Here is a 13600-nt window from a genome sequence, read left to right as displayed (position 1 = left end):
GTTTGCAGGCTGGCCACAGCCCCTTCAGTGTGGATGTCCCCCCTGGGGTGCCTGGCCATCCTGGGTGAGGGGCTGAGGACCGTTTGCAGGCTGGCCACAGCCCCTTCAGGGTGGGGGGTCCTGCTGGGCAGCCTGGCCAGTCTGGGTGAGGGTCTGAGGGCTGTTTTCAGGCTGGCTAAGCTCCCCAGTGGGGACCCTCACCCCATGAGGGTGTGGCCAGCCTGGGTGAGGGGCTGATGGCTGTTTGCAGGCTGGCCACGGCCCCCAGCCACCTAAGCTCCCAGTGGAGCTTGGCTGGAAACAGGTATCTGGGATTTATTTGTCTTCTATAATTGAAACTTTGTTGCCATGAGCAGAGGCCACAGCTGGCTCCGGGGCGGTGGGAAGCTTGGCTTTCTCCATCGCCTGGGCAACCAAGCCTCCTTCTTGCTCCAGCTCCGTGGCTGCCGGCTGCCATCTTGGTTGGGTTAATTTGCATATAGTCGCTCTGATTGGCTGGTGGGCGTGGCTTGGGGGCATAGCAAAGGTATGGTCAATTAGCATCTTTGTCTTTTATTAGTGTAGATAGATATGAGGAGATTTATAGGAATTGGTTTATTCAATGATGTAGGCCAAGAAGTCTCACACTTTGCCTTCTGCAAACTGGAGATATTGGAAAGCAAGTGGTATATTTCAGTCTGAATCTGGAGGCCCTGGAACTGGGAGCACCATGTCTGAGGACAGGAGAAGATTAATGTCTCAGGTCAAGCAAAGAACAGATTTACCCTTCTCCACTGTCTTGTTCTATTTAGGCCCTCGACAAATTGGATGATACCCACATTGGGAAGGGCGATCGATATTCTTTACTCTATTAATTCAAGTGCTAATCTCTTTCAGAGAAACACCTTCACAGATAAATTTAGAAATAATGTGTACTAGTGATTTTTTTCATCCCTTAGCCTGGTTCAGTTGACACATAAAATGAACCATCACACCTAGAAATTGCTAATCTGGCCTCATCTCTATGGTTTTGTCATTTTGAAAATGTTATATAAATGGAATTATACAGTATGGATCTATGATGCCCTTGAAATTCATCCAAGTTGGTACATGTGTCAGTAGCTTTTTCCTTTTGATTGCTGAGTAGTATCTCATTGTATGGATGTACCAGCATTTGTTTAATGATTAACTCACTGAAGGGCATGTAGGTTGTTCCCACTTTTGGGATATTCTAAATAAGACTGCTATGAATATTTGTGTACCATTTTTTTAAATTGTGGTAAAACATACATCAAATTTACCATTTTAACCATATTTAAGTGTACAGTTTAGTGAATGTACAGGTTTTTGTGTGAGTGTAAACTTTCATTTCTCTGGGACCAATGCCTAAGAGTACAACAGCTGAATCACCTGGTAAATGGATGTTCGGTTTCATAAGAAACAACTGCCCTATTTTCCGTTCCCACCAGCACTATGTGACAGATCCCATTTCTCTGCATCGTTGCCAGCATTTGGTCTTACTACTGTTTTTTATTTTAGCTACTATAATAGGTGTGCATCTCCTTATAGTTTTAATTTGATTTTCCTAATGGTGAGTAATGTTAAACATCTTTTCATGTGTTTTTTGCTAATCAAATCTCCTCTTTGGTGAAATGTCTATTCATGTCTTTTACTTTTTTAATTTGATTATAAGCAGTCTTGCATTTGTGTTTTTATTGCTTTTGTGTTTTTGAATTTTGAGAATTCTTTTTATAGATTCTAGCTACTAGTCAGATATGTGGTTTTCAAATACTTTTCCTTCAATCTGTAGCTTGTCTTTCATCTTCTTAACAAGGTCTTTTGCTCAGCAAAATTTTTAATTTCGATGAAGTTTAATGTATTTTTAAAAATTCTCACTTCAGGTTATATTTTTATTGGTTTTTAGAGAGAGAGAGGGAGAGAGAAACATCTAGGTGAGAGAGAAACCAATTAGTTGCCTTTTGTCACACTGGATGACGCTCCAACCAACTGAGCCACTCAGCCAGGGCCAACGTATCTTTATTTAGAATAAATTATCCCTTTGATATCCTATTCAAGATACATTCAAGAATTATACTCTTTGCCTAGCCCTTGATCTCAAAGATTTTCTGCATTCTTCTTTCCTAAAAGTTTTATCATTTTATGTTTTACATTTAAGTCTGTGATCCATTTTGAGTGAATTTTGGTGTAAGGTGTGAGGTGTAGGCATTTTTATTTTATTTTTTTGCTTATGGATGTTTAGTTGCTCCAGTGCCCATTTGTTGAAGAGGCTGTCAATTCTCCATTGGATTTCTGTTGCCCATTTTAAAAACAAAACAAAACAAACAAACAACAAAACCACAGAACATACTTTGTGGTTCTATTTCTAGGTTCTCTATTCTGTTCCATTGGTCTCTGTGTCTGTCCCTCTACTAGTACCACACTGCCTTGACTACTGGAACTCTATAGCAAGCCTTGATATTGGGTAGTGATTCCTCTCATTCTTCTTTGTCAAGATGGTTTGATCCAATCTAGTTTCTTTGCCTTTTTCTATAACTTTTAGAATAAGCTTGTCTATGACTACAAAATATTTTGCTGAGATTTTGATAGGAATTTCATTTTTATTTTTGAGATATTGTGAATGAAATTATTTTTGAGATTTTTTTTTAGTTTTTCCATTGCTAATATCTAGAAATGCAGTTGTTGTTTGTACATTGACATTGCTTGACCCTTTAATTAGTGCTAATAAGTTGTTTTGTGGATTCTTCAGGATTTTCATCATATAGGATAATGTTATCTGTAAATACAATTTTACTTCTTGCTTTCCAATCTGGATGTCTTATATTTCATTTTCTTACCTAATTGCACTGGATAGAATCTCCAGTATAATCATCAGTAGAAGTGGTGAGAATGGACATCCTTGCCTTGTTCCTGATCTTAGGAGAAAGCATTTTGTTTTTCACCATGCAGTATAATACAGAGAAAACCAAGTACTCAGTACGAGGGTCCTGAGAAGGGGTGGTTTGTGGGGAAGCACGGACTTGGTTGGAATGTCTGTGAGGAGGATTCTCTGAAAGGTCAGGGGCCTCTGAGGGGACCTTGCCAAATGCGGCAGCCCCTACCTTGACTTTTCCAAACAAGTCCGATCCCCCGGGGTGTTTTGCTAGAATCTCTATGTTTAGGCTTTAAAGACCTGACCTTGTAGAAGCATGTACTTTCTCAAGGATACATACCCTACTGATTGTATCTAGCCCAGCGTTTCTCAACCTGTGGGTCGCGGACCCCTTTGGGGGTCGAACGACCCTTTCACAGGGGTCGCACGACCCTTTCACAGGGGTCGCCTAAGGCCATCGGAAAACACATATATAATTACATATTGTTTTTGTGATTAATCACGATGCTTTAATTATGTTCAATTTGTAACAATGAAATTGGGGGTCACCACATCATGAGGAACTGTATTAAAGGGTCGCGGCATTAAGAAGGTTGAGAACCACTGATCTAGAGGTTAATTTGAGTTCAATAAAAAGCCAACAAGGCAGGTGAACAAGGCTGCTTTTACTTCTAAAGTAAAACAGTCCCTTAGCCTCTCTTTCACAGAAACCTGTGTTGGAGTAATCTATTCATCCGTGCCTCAGGGTCTGCTGGTCAGCCCCGGCAGTGGTTGGGTGAGGGCATTTGGAAGTCTTTCCAAAGAATCGAGTTGGGAGGTGCATGAACTCACTGAGGCCAGGAAATCTGTGAGTGTCCTGACATTTCAGTACTGGAACTGACAACAGAAGAGGTTGAACTCAGTACTGATGATAAAGTGCAGGCTTTGCTCTGCTTCTCCAACAAGGTAGCTCTCCTCTCCATCCTCACTGTCCCCATGGGAAGCCAGGCAGCCTCCAAAGGGTCCTGTGCCACCATGGACTTTATCTCTCTCCCCTTCACTCCAGGATGCAGAGCGGATGGGAAAACTCCCCATTGTTCCAGGGAAGGATGCCAGGAGAAAGCATGTAAAACTCTTGTCCTCAGGCGCCTGGGGCAACTGCCACCAATGGGGGTTCTGTGGCTCTTTCCGTATTAAGAACCTGACCTTCATTTGTTCCTAACTCCAACAATCTGTTCACATGTTTAAATGCACGTATCCAATGCCAGCTAGGTGCAAGGTATCTTTTGAGACATGGTATGGGATGAAATAGATTAACAAGATCCTTATTCAGACCTTTGTAATTTACAACAGAGGGATGAGTTTCAAATACTTAAACCCCAGGAACAATGTGAGCTCTGTGATAAGAGAGGCATAAATCAAGTACTGTGATTGTTCCAAGGAAGGAAACAGCACATGTGTGCATGCGCCTGTGTAAGTCTGTGTAGGTGGGCTTGGTTGGGGCAGGTGGGATGGGGTGGGTTACAGGCAGTGGAGCACAGGCAAGCTGAGCACTAAAAGTTGTATAGGATTTTGAAAGACAACTGGCAGGAGCTTTGGGGATACCTTAGAGCAGTGATTCTCAAACTCTCATTGGACATGGGCCACTTGAGATCTTGTTAAATACAGATTCTGAACAAAGGGTCTGGGATAGGGCTTGAGAGTTTTGACAAGCTCCCAGGTAAAGCTGATGCTGCAGATTGGAGGGTCACTCTAAGTAGCAAGGATGTAGAGAACAGCTTATATGATTTGGCTGGAGAATAGTGGGAGAGAAGGAGAGAAGAACTGAAAAAGTAGTTAGGGGCCAGATTCCAGACTGAGGAGATTGAACTGTATTTGGCAGGCAGTGCACAAGCTCTGAAGGTATTTGGGCCATGAAGTGAGCCAAGTCAGACTTTAGGCAGATTAGCTGAAAATCACTCAAAGGAGAGACAAAGCAGGGACAACTAGAGACACAGTTATTTTTTATCCATCCATCCATCCATCCATCCATCCATCCATCCATCATCTATCCACCATCCACTAACATTTATTAGGTAAATATTGTGCTCCAGACACCAGGGAAGGATAAAGAAAACCCAATTTCATCCCACACTCCCCAGGGATCCCAGAGCCTAGTGGGATTGATGAACCCCATATTATGTGTGCAGGTTCGACAGGAGCTCAGAAGAAGGGAGCAGGCAAGAAGCTTCCTAAAGGAGAGGACCCTTGAGAGCTTTCAAAGAGTCAGTGGGAGTTATTTGGATAAAGACGAGCAGTTAGAGGGATCCTAAGCAAAAGCCAGTGGCAGCAGCGCAATGCATGTGGGGAGCTGCTGGGAGTTTGGGGCTGAAGGAGTTTGAGGCCAGTGAGGTCTCCAGAGGTGTAGTGACAAACAGCAGGGACCAGCTCTGGTTATGTCAGTGTACTGGAGGCTCATAGGACTGACTGGAAAGTTGAAGAAACCAGCTTAGGTAGGCACCGAAAGTCAGGCCCTGTCCCCACATCTCTGAGTGAGTAAAGTGTGGTCAGCCAAAATCACAGTGCCCATTTTTGGAAGTCATAATGGTAAGTAGAATCTATAGAACATTTATAGATTCTATAGAACATTTATAGAGGCACCGTGCTAAGTGCTTTACACGTGTAATTATAGGGAATTCTACCAGTAACCTTAGCAGGGGACCCTACATTAAGATGAAGAAACAAGACTTCAAGAGGGTCTGTAGTTGGCCTGACATTGCCCAGCTACCAGGTGATGGGGCCTTGATAGAAGTTAAGTCACTGCTCTCCAGAGCCCCGGTTCATAAACCACTCAGGGAGAATAAAAAGGGAGGGGCCAGGTCAGCTGTGGACCAAGGGAGTGGTACTCAAGGTCATAATTGGGAGATGGGCCTCTGTTAGCTAAAAGCTTTGGTAGTTGCTTTGGGCCAAAAGATGTAACTAGCAAGGTTTGGAAGGAGATCGTCAAACTGACATGGCTGTAGTGCTTGTCATAGAGATGACTTTGAGGTTTGGATGGGGGAACAGGAAAGACCCCCAGGAGAGGGGCACTGATGAAGCATGTAGTGAACCACCCCTACACACACATACACTGTTCTCTCGCTTTTCTTCTCTCTCTGGTACCCTAGCCCTTCAGTTCTTTGTGGCTCTGGGTCAGGGGCCCTTTGTTAGTAGAGAGATTGGGGTGGTGAGTAGGGGCTGGTGAAGGACGGCAATTGATCTATACCTGAAAAAACACTGCAGAAGAAACTCACTGACATAGACGACATCAAAAATAGAGCTCCTGCTCAGAATCTCTGGAGGGGCTGGGGGTTGCTGATTTTCCCACCAGGGTTCAAACCATCTCAACGACTCCAGGATGACAGAGGAGAAGGGCCTGTCTGCCTGGGCTGCTATAATCAAGTCTCATAGACATTTAGTTCCCACAGTTCTGGAGACTGGAAGTCCAGAATCAAGGTGCCTGTGAGGCTGGGCCCTGGTGAGGCCTCTCTCCTGGTCTGTCAGATGGCCTCTCCTGTGTGTGTGTGTGTGTATGTGTGTATGTGTGTGTATGTGTGTGTATGTATGTGTGTATGTGTGTGTATGTGTGTATGTATGTGTGTGTGTGTGTGTGTGTGTGTGTGTGTGTATGCAGCAGGGAGATCTGGTGTCTCTTCCTCATAATGATCCCAGCCAATGGATTAGAACCCCACCCAAACCACCCCATTTAACTTTAATTATGTCCTTGGAGGCCCCATCTCCAAATAGAGTCACATTGGGGGTTTATTTAGGGCTTCAATATGAATTATTTTTTTGGGGGGGTATACATTCAGTTCATAACAGGCCCCAAGAGACCCTCTAGTCTAGCCTCTTTCCTCATTTACTGATGAGGAAACTGAAGCTCAGAGAGGTTTGCTCAAGGTCACACAGCTAGTTAGAGGCACAGCCAGAATTGGAAGTCAGGCCTAGCCTCTCCCAGACATGTGGAGGAAAGGGCAATGTCTTCTAGCTAGTGTGGCTGCATGTAGTGAGGCCTGCTATGGGTGTGCCCTGCTGTGGCTGCATGTAGTGAAGCCTGCTATGGGTGATTATGTGAGAGACAATAGCAGAGGGGAACAGGCCCACCCTGAAACCTGGAGGATTTAGCTTAGACCTCAGGAAGACTTCCTGTTTGAAAAAGGTGTGAATCATTGTGGCCAGTGACAATTATGGGGTTTCTTCTTCCAAAAATGGCAGAAAGTTTGGGAAAGGGGCAGGGAATAGACTTCATAACTGCTTAAAGATCCTTCTAGCCTGGCCGGCGTGGCTCAGTGGTTGAACGTCAACCTATGAACCAGGAGGTCACAAGTTCGATTCCTGGTTAGGGTACATGCCTGGGTTGTGGGTTCGATCCCCAGTAGGGGGTGTGCAGGAGGCAGCCAATCAATGATTCTCTCTCATCATTGATGTTTCTATCTCTCTCTCTCTCCCTTCCTCTTTGAAATCAATCAATAAAAATATATTTTAAAAAAAGATCCTTCTAGATCAGTGGTTCTCAACCTTCCTAATGCCGCGACCCTTTAATACAGTTCCTCATGTTGTGGTGACCCCCAACCATAAAATTATTTTTGTTGCTACGTCATAACTGTAATGTTGCTACTGTTATGAATCGTAATGTAAATATCTGATATGCAGGATGTATTTTCATTGTTACAAATTGAACATAATTAAAGCATAGTGATTAATCACAAAAACAATATGTAATTATATATGTGTTTTCTGATGGTCTTAGGCAACCCATGTGAAAAGGTCATTCGAGCCCCAAAGGGGTCGTGACCCACAGGTTGAGAACTGCTGTTCTAGATTCAGGTTTCTATGATGCCATTAAGTAACTACTCAACCAAAACCATCTGAATCCAGAAGTCTTGCCAGGAGGAAATAGTTACTGAAAAAATGTCCCTGTGCATACCTTTGGCCCAGCAGCTGCCCTTTGGGGTGAAGGCAGTGACTGGGCATATGTAGGGCTGTTTACCTTGGTTAGGCAATGCAGATAAGTTGTCCTGTTTGTATTTGCAGATGGAGCTAATGTTTGGGTGGGCAAGGCCAGGCCAGAGCAGGCAGGAGGAGCTGGCACCAGGTCAGGGTCCTCCACTGGGGCCAGGGGTGAAGAGGGAGGAGCAGCCACAGTCCAGCTAAGCGGCCCTATTTCCACTGCAGGCGTCCAGGCGTCCATTTCCTGTCTGCTCTGTGCTCTCCTGGACTTCTGTGTGTCAACCCTTAACTTTCTCTTTTAAATGCTCTCTCTCTCTCTCTCTCTCTCTCTCTCTCTCTCTCTCTCTCTCTCTCTCTCCTTCTGCCCCTCTATCCTTACAACACACCCCTGACAGCAAAGTTCTGCACTGACCCAGGCCCAAAAGACTTCTTGTTGTGGATAAGAAAATATTTTCATTAGAAAATGAACCTGGGTAATCCCTTTCAGACCCACAAATGCCATTTTCAAGAAAATAGGAAATCTGACTTGTTGGGTAATGGGAGTGACTGCCATTCGGAACACCATCACCCCTGACTTGCAGGGGAGAGCATGGTCTCTGGAGAGGTCACCTCAAGACCTAAGAATCACTAGGTCTGTTCTTGGTACAGCCTTGTTATGACCTGTGCTCAGTATTTGCTAACTCAGTGTAACAAAGCCATTGCCCTTGAGAAGACTAGGAAAGACAGGCAGAGTGAGGAAGGTCATCGCTGGACAGCTGCTGGCTGCCCAGGCCCTCACCCGCCCCACGCCTGTGAGGGAACAGCTAACATAGATCACATTCTCTCTTTATAAAGAGATTGAAAAGACTTTTTGCAGAACACAAACCAGTTCTCTCAGAACCTGCTTATGGGGTTGAGAGAAAGCCAGGTTCTTCGGGACCCCATGCTGAACCCCACACCCCATCTTCAATGGAAGCGTTGCCTTTCACCAGCTGGCAGATGAGGAACTGACACTGGGGGTCGGGGGCTGGGGGGCGCATGATGTCTAGTGATGCAGGGCCAGGTTTTGGATTTCACTCAGCCTCACTGTCCCCTGAGGCAGCTCCAGGTAAAGACTGTTGATTTGGGAAAGGTGGTCAAGGGTGCGTAGTGCTCATTCCACGGGGTTTGGTTCACTAAAGAAGTGAGGGCAATGAGCAGAACGACCTCTGCAGAGGTTGGCCAGCTTCCTGCTGAAGTGGCAGAACGTTTCCATCCTCGGGGCTGCTTTGTTTACTGGGCTCTGTGTGCCCCTGCCAGCACAGCTGTGACTTTGCCACGCCCCCGCCCCCCAGGTCCCATCCTGTGTGTGACCTAGATCTCAGCTGCAGGAATGGAGAACATAACCTCTTTGAATGAGCTCTTGTATGCCTTTGACCAACATGTTACCCAGATGGGGCAGGGTATCTGGATGGTGCCCTCCGCCCTGCCCTTTGACCTTAGATCTGTGGATGCAGCCTCACCAGCCCATTATGTCCCCCAGGGCATCTTGATCCCCACCCACAGGGTGTAGGGTGGGGTGGGGGCAGCTGGTGTCAAATGACAGGTTCTGTGCCCAGTCCTGCTTGGTTACTTGCTGACCTTGGACCTTGGGCTCTCTATACTTTAACTTCTAACCAGTGTCACACGCTTGTCATGGGAAGGAATTCAGGTGACCCATGTAAAGCCCTTAGCGCAGCTCCTGTTAATCACGGGTCCAGGTGGACTCAGGACTGGATCTGCCAGGTCTGCGGCATCACTCGGCAAGGAAGACGGGGAGTCACATCTGAGTGTAGGGGGTTCTGGAGGGCTTTGTCAGATGGAGTCTTAGGGACTTGGCTTTGGCACAGTCTTACCTTGGAGGGGCTTTGTAGGCCCCAAACCATAAACTTGGCTTGAACAAGTGGACTCTTTGCCTGCCCCCTTTGCAGACTGAGGCCCAGGGGTGTTAGTAAGACCCCATCACTTTCCAACAGGCCCAAAGACATCTTGAAGGGCTCCTGGGGTCCCAGTGGCACACTCGATAGGCTGCTCTAACTTCAAAGAAGCCAGCTTGACCCCTTCCCAGACCCCTGAGAAATGGAAACGCAGCCACAGCTGGATGAATGCAGCAGCCAGAAGTGGAGACAGTGCAGGCGGCAGGAGAGGGGCTTTCCAGCAACCGACCTCTGGGTCCTGTGTTTAATCCACAAGACCAGGAGCTGTGATGTCATTTCTGGCCCGGCCTGTAAGTCACCTTTTGGGTGGCCTAGCCACCTGTACCAGGGCCTCTTCCTCCCTGAGGGCGGGGCCCAGGCAGCCCAGGAGCTGAGGCTTAATGAGGAGGATTGGTGCCTGGAGGACAAAGGATTTCCAGGGGAAGCAGCCCAGGCTGATCATTACTGTGGCCTGAACTCCCAGCCAGGTCCCAGCTGGGTCTTGGTCTCCCTGGGGCTTCCATGCAGCCTTCTCCTGGCAAGGGGACTCAGAATGGAATGTTCTGGGACCAGCAGGTGTGTAACAAATGCTACAAATGCTTGCTCAGTGATGTCAGAGGATAGGCTGGCCCCAGGCCAGATGCAGAGGTAAAGGCTGACTGCTAATCCCAGCTTCCCTTCCTCCTCTTTGTCCCTTCTGCTGCCCTTACCCATCATGAGCCTCTTTCTTTCTCCTCTCTCCTGACCTTGAAACTTTTCCTCAGGAAAGGTGGCGGGGGTGGGGGTGGGCAGTGTAAGGAGTGCATTTACACTGTAGTGTAAACGACTGGCGGCACTTCAGTGTTTTTCTATTCCCCTTTCTATCATTTCTGCAACCTTGACATGACCTTAGTCTTGGGCTTCTGAAACTGGGATAATGAATCTCTGGGGTTATTGGTGATGTGCCAGGGGTAAACAAAGCTATAGGATAACCTGGGACACCTTCCTCATCAATTTTATTAGGTGATGAGAAAACAATTATCTCTTGAAATAGTCACAAATATGTTATAGAGTAGAAAAAAGTTGCCTGGATTATAAAGACAAATAAAAAAGTCTTATCTCCATAGACAGCAGTTAAATTTATTTCCTCAAGACTCAGAAAAGCATAGCTCCCACATGACCACTCCGGCCACTGACTGTAGAAACATTCCGTGATGGCAAGACAACCCCCTCCGGTCATTGCTAATCTTGTTGGCAGATGATGGGTTGGTTGGTAGTGACTGCTGGTATACAAGACTTATATGCCTTTCTGAACATTTACATAATATTTTTTAAATTAAGTTTAGACCTTCTATAAGTGTAAACTCATCCATTTTGAACCTAACACAGAGCTTGAAGGGCAGTCACAAGAATGTTCTGCATTTTTGAGCATGTGTTTCCTTAAAGATTTAAAAGTTTGAAGAAGTGCAAACATGACTGAGCCAGGTGTAAAACTGAGACATCACAGGGAAAAACTGTTAGTGAACCCTAAGTGGACAGCATAGGCTACAAGGACAAATAACACTACAAGGACCACAAAGATGGATTACGAATATTAAAGCAAAAGAAGGATGCTTGGCAACCAGGAGAGAGGGCCAGCCCCACACAGGTCAAACAGAGCAGGACGTGAAGAGTCAGGAAGCGGCAAGCAGGGCTGTCAGGAGCCCGTCGTGACGGGGGTTCCACAGGGACCCAGGACCTGTCCTCATTCTACACCCACATCTGCTGCAAACACACGGTGCACCTTTGAAAGGAGAAAGTTCCCTAGTGTTTCAAAGTCAAAGCCACAGTGACTGACTTTTGACAGAATCTGCTTTTATTTCCCAAAGCTTCTGTTTACTCTCAGATGACTATGTATTGCTCTCAAGATGTCCAATATTAAAATTAGTAATGGATACTGGAAGAATAAGATTTATTGCATTTATGGTGAGATAAGTAAATAAAAACACACTAAGGTTTTGTTAAGGACTCCCTCTGATTTCACTTCTGGGGCCCATTCCTGGAACTGGAACAAGGGCGGAATCAACCCCTGCAGGGTGACTGGAACCAGCCTTGGAAGTACTCCTTTTCCTCCTGAAATCCCCCAGCATCCCCCCTGCAGCGTGCCCTCAGCACCCCAGCTCCAGGGCTGATGGTGACAATGTTTCTTTGTGATGCCTAAAGGGCTTCACACGGACCACCCGGAGCGTCTGATTCTAGCACACAGCGGCGCCCTGCCTGCCTTCCTCTCCTCTGGCTCTGGCTGTGCTGTCACTCATGTGGTCACAAGTTGGCCAGAACATAGCACGATGGGAAGAAAAGCAAAACAGACCAGCCAGGTACTCGTAGGACCCCTCTCTGGATTGAGTGCCTGTGTGAATTCTCTGGGAGGCATGCAGGGATAATAATTGTTCTCCCCCTTGTTTACAGAAAAGCCAGACACAGGAAAGCCTAGAAGAAAAATGAAGGAAAACATTGCATATATGGAGAACCTTCTCTGGATGAAGAGTTAATTATTGATGTCCTGTGCCTAGCGCAGAAGTAGGTCCTTATTTCTATCATGAGGAAACGGAGGCTGAGAGATTGAGGAAAGGAGTGGCTCATGTCCATCAAGGGCTTACCACAGGCCAGGCGGTGACATGTGTTAGCCCACTTATTACTCACCAACCCCATGACAGAAGCACAGGGATCTCCATTCTATAGATGGGAAACCAAGACTGGAGACACCTGGGAATTTACCCATAGTTCCAAGCTAATCCACATTGGAGCCAGGACTGGAATCTAGAAATGCTGGCTCCGAAGTCCGTGTGTTTCACTGCTGTGCTGCACTGCTCTGCAGATCAGGGAATCGGCAACCACAGGACTCGGAGTTCCCGGGTCTGTCTCCTGCTGACGCGATCGTGAACAACCAAGGTCTGAGGCCAAATGGGGCCTCCCCTTAGTCTGGAAGGATGCTTCAGACAGGCTGCATTTGAAAAAAAAAAAAAAAAAAAAAAAGGCATGATGCAGCTGCCAGCCACAAGTGCTGCAGGCTCCTCAGCATGGCCTCTGAGGACGGTGTCCCCACTGTTCGTGGGCATCTGCCACTGACACTGGATCCACACCTGGGCAAGGGTGGTTTTGATCTTTCTCTACCTGCCAGTGGGGCTGGCTCCGGCTCCTGCCTACAGCCTAGGCTGCCATGAGGGCTGGTTGATGAGCTTGGGAAGTCACCCTTGGCCAACACAGGCTTGGTTCTCCTGGGGGCCACCCCTCTGTCATCACCCCTCCCTGGCCAGATGGGGGCAGGTAGTGTCTCTGTGTGCAGAAGGGGGTGCCGGGTCAGCTTTTCTCCCTGATGGCAGAGCAGGAAGCTCCAGGGACCGAACCCAAAGAAGAATAGATGTGAACTAGACAACAGGGAGGGTGTGAAATGTTAGGGCCGATTTTTGAGAGGGGCTGGGGGCGGGGGGACACTGGTCCAGTCTGGCTCAGATCCAGATTGCAATTCTGAGCAGAGAAAATTGGGTCCATTTGAGACCTGAAAGTGCTAGGGCTGGAGAAAAATACTTTCCTGCTCATTCTGAGCAAATAAAATGCACTACTGGTGCAGTAGAATTGCTAGTCGACACCCCAACATTCATTCTTATTTATTTATTTATTTATTTATTTATTTATTTATTGTTGGCAGTACGGTATTACAGACGACCCTCATCACCCCCTTTACACACCTCCACCCAGCCCTCACCCACCCCACCCCAAGCCTTTCCCACACTATTGTGTGTCTCCATGGGTTATGCATATTTGTTCTTTGATTAATCTCTTTCCCTCCCCTACATCCCTCTCTCCTCTGAGATCTATCATTCTGTTCCATGCCTCTGAACCTATTTTGCTT

The 13600-nt window shown here is 46.6% G+C and overlaps 1 long non-coding RNA gene across 1 annotated transcript in view; it reads left to right on the top strand.

Moving 5' to 3' along the window:
* The window catches only part of LOC106727867, a 15027-nt gene extending 7024 nt beyond the window's left edge, over window positions 1-8003 (top strand). Inside the window, exons 2-3 of the long non-coding RNA XR_001364115.1 lie at window positions 1083-1085; window positions 7994-8003. This is a non-coding gene — a long non-coding RNA (uncharacterized LOC106727867). The remainder of the gene's footprint in view (window positions 1-1082; window positions 1086-7993) is intronic.
* Window positions 8004-13600: the final 5597 nt, after the last annotated feature.

The sequence above is a fragment of the Myotis brandtii genome, unplaced genomic scaffold, assembly GCF_000412655.1.
Source record: "Myotis brandtii unplaced genomic scaffold, ASM41265v1 scaffold49, whole genome shotgun sequence".
NCBI classification, from domain to species: Eukaryota; Metazoa; Chordata; class Mammalia; order Chiroptera; family Vespertilionidae; genus Myotis; species Myotis brandtii.
This window is presented reverse-complemented; position numbering and strand designations above follow the sequence as displayed.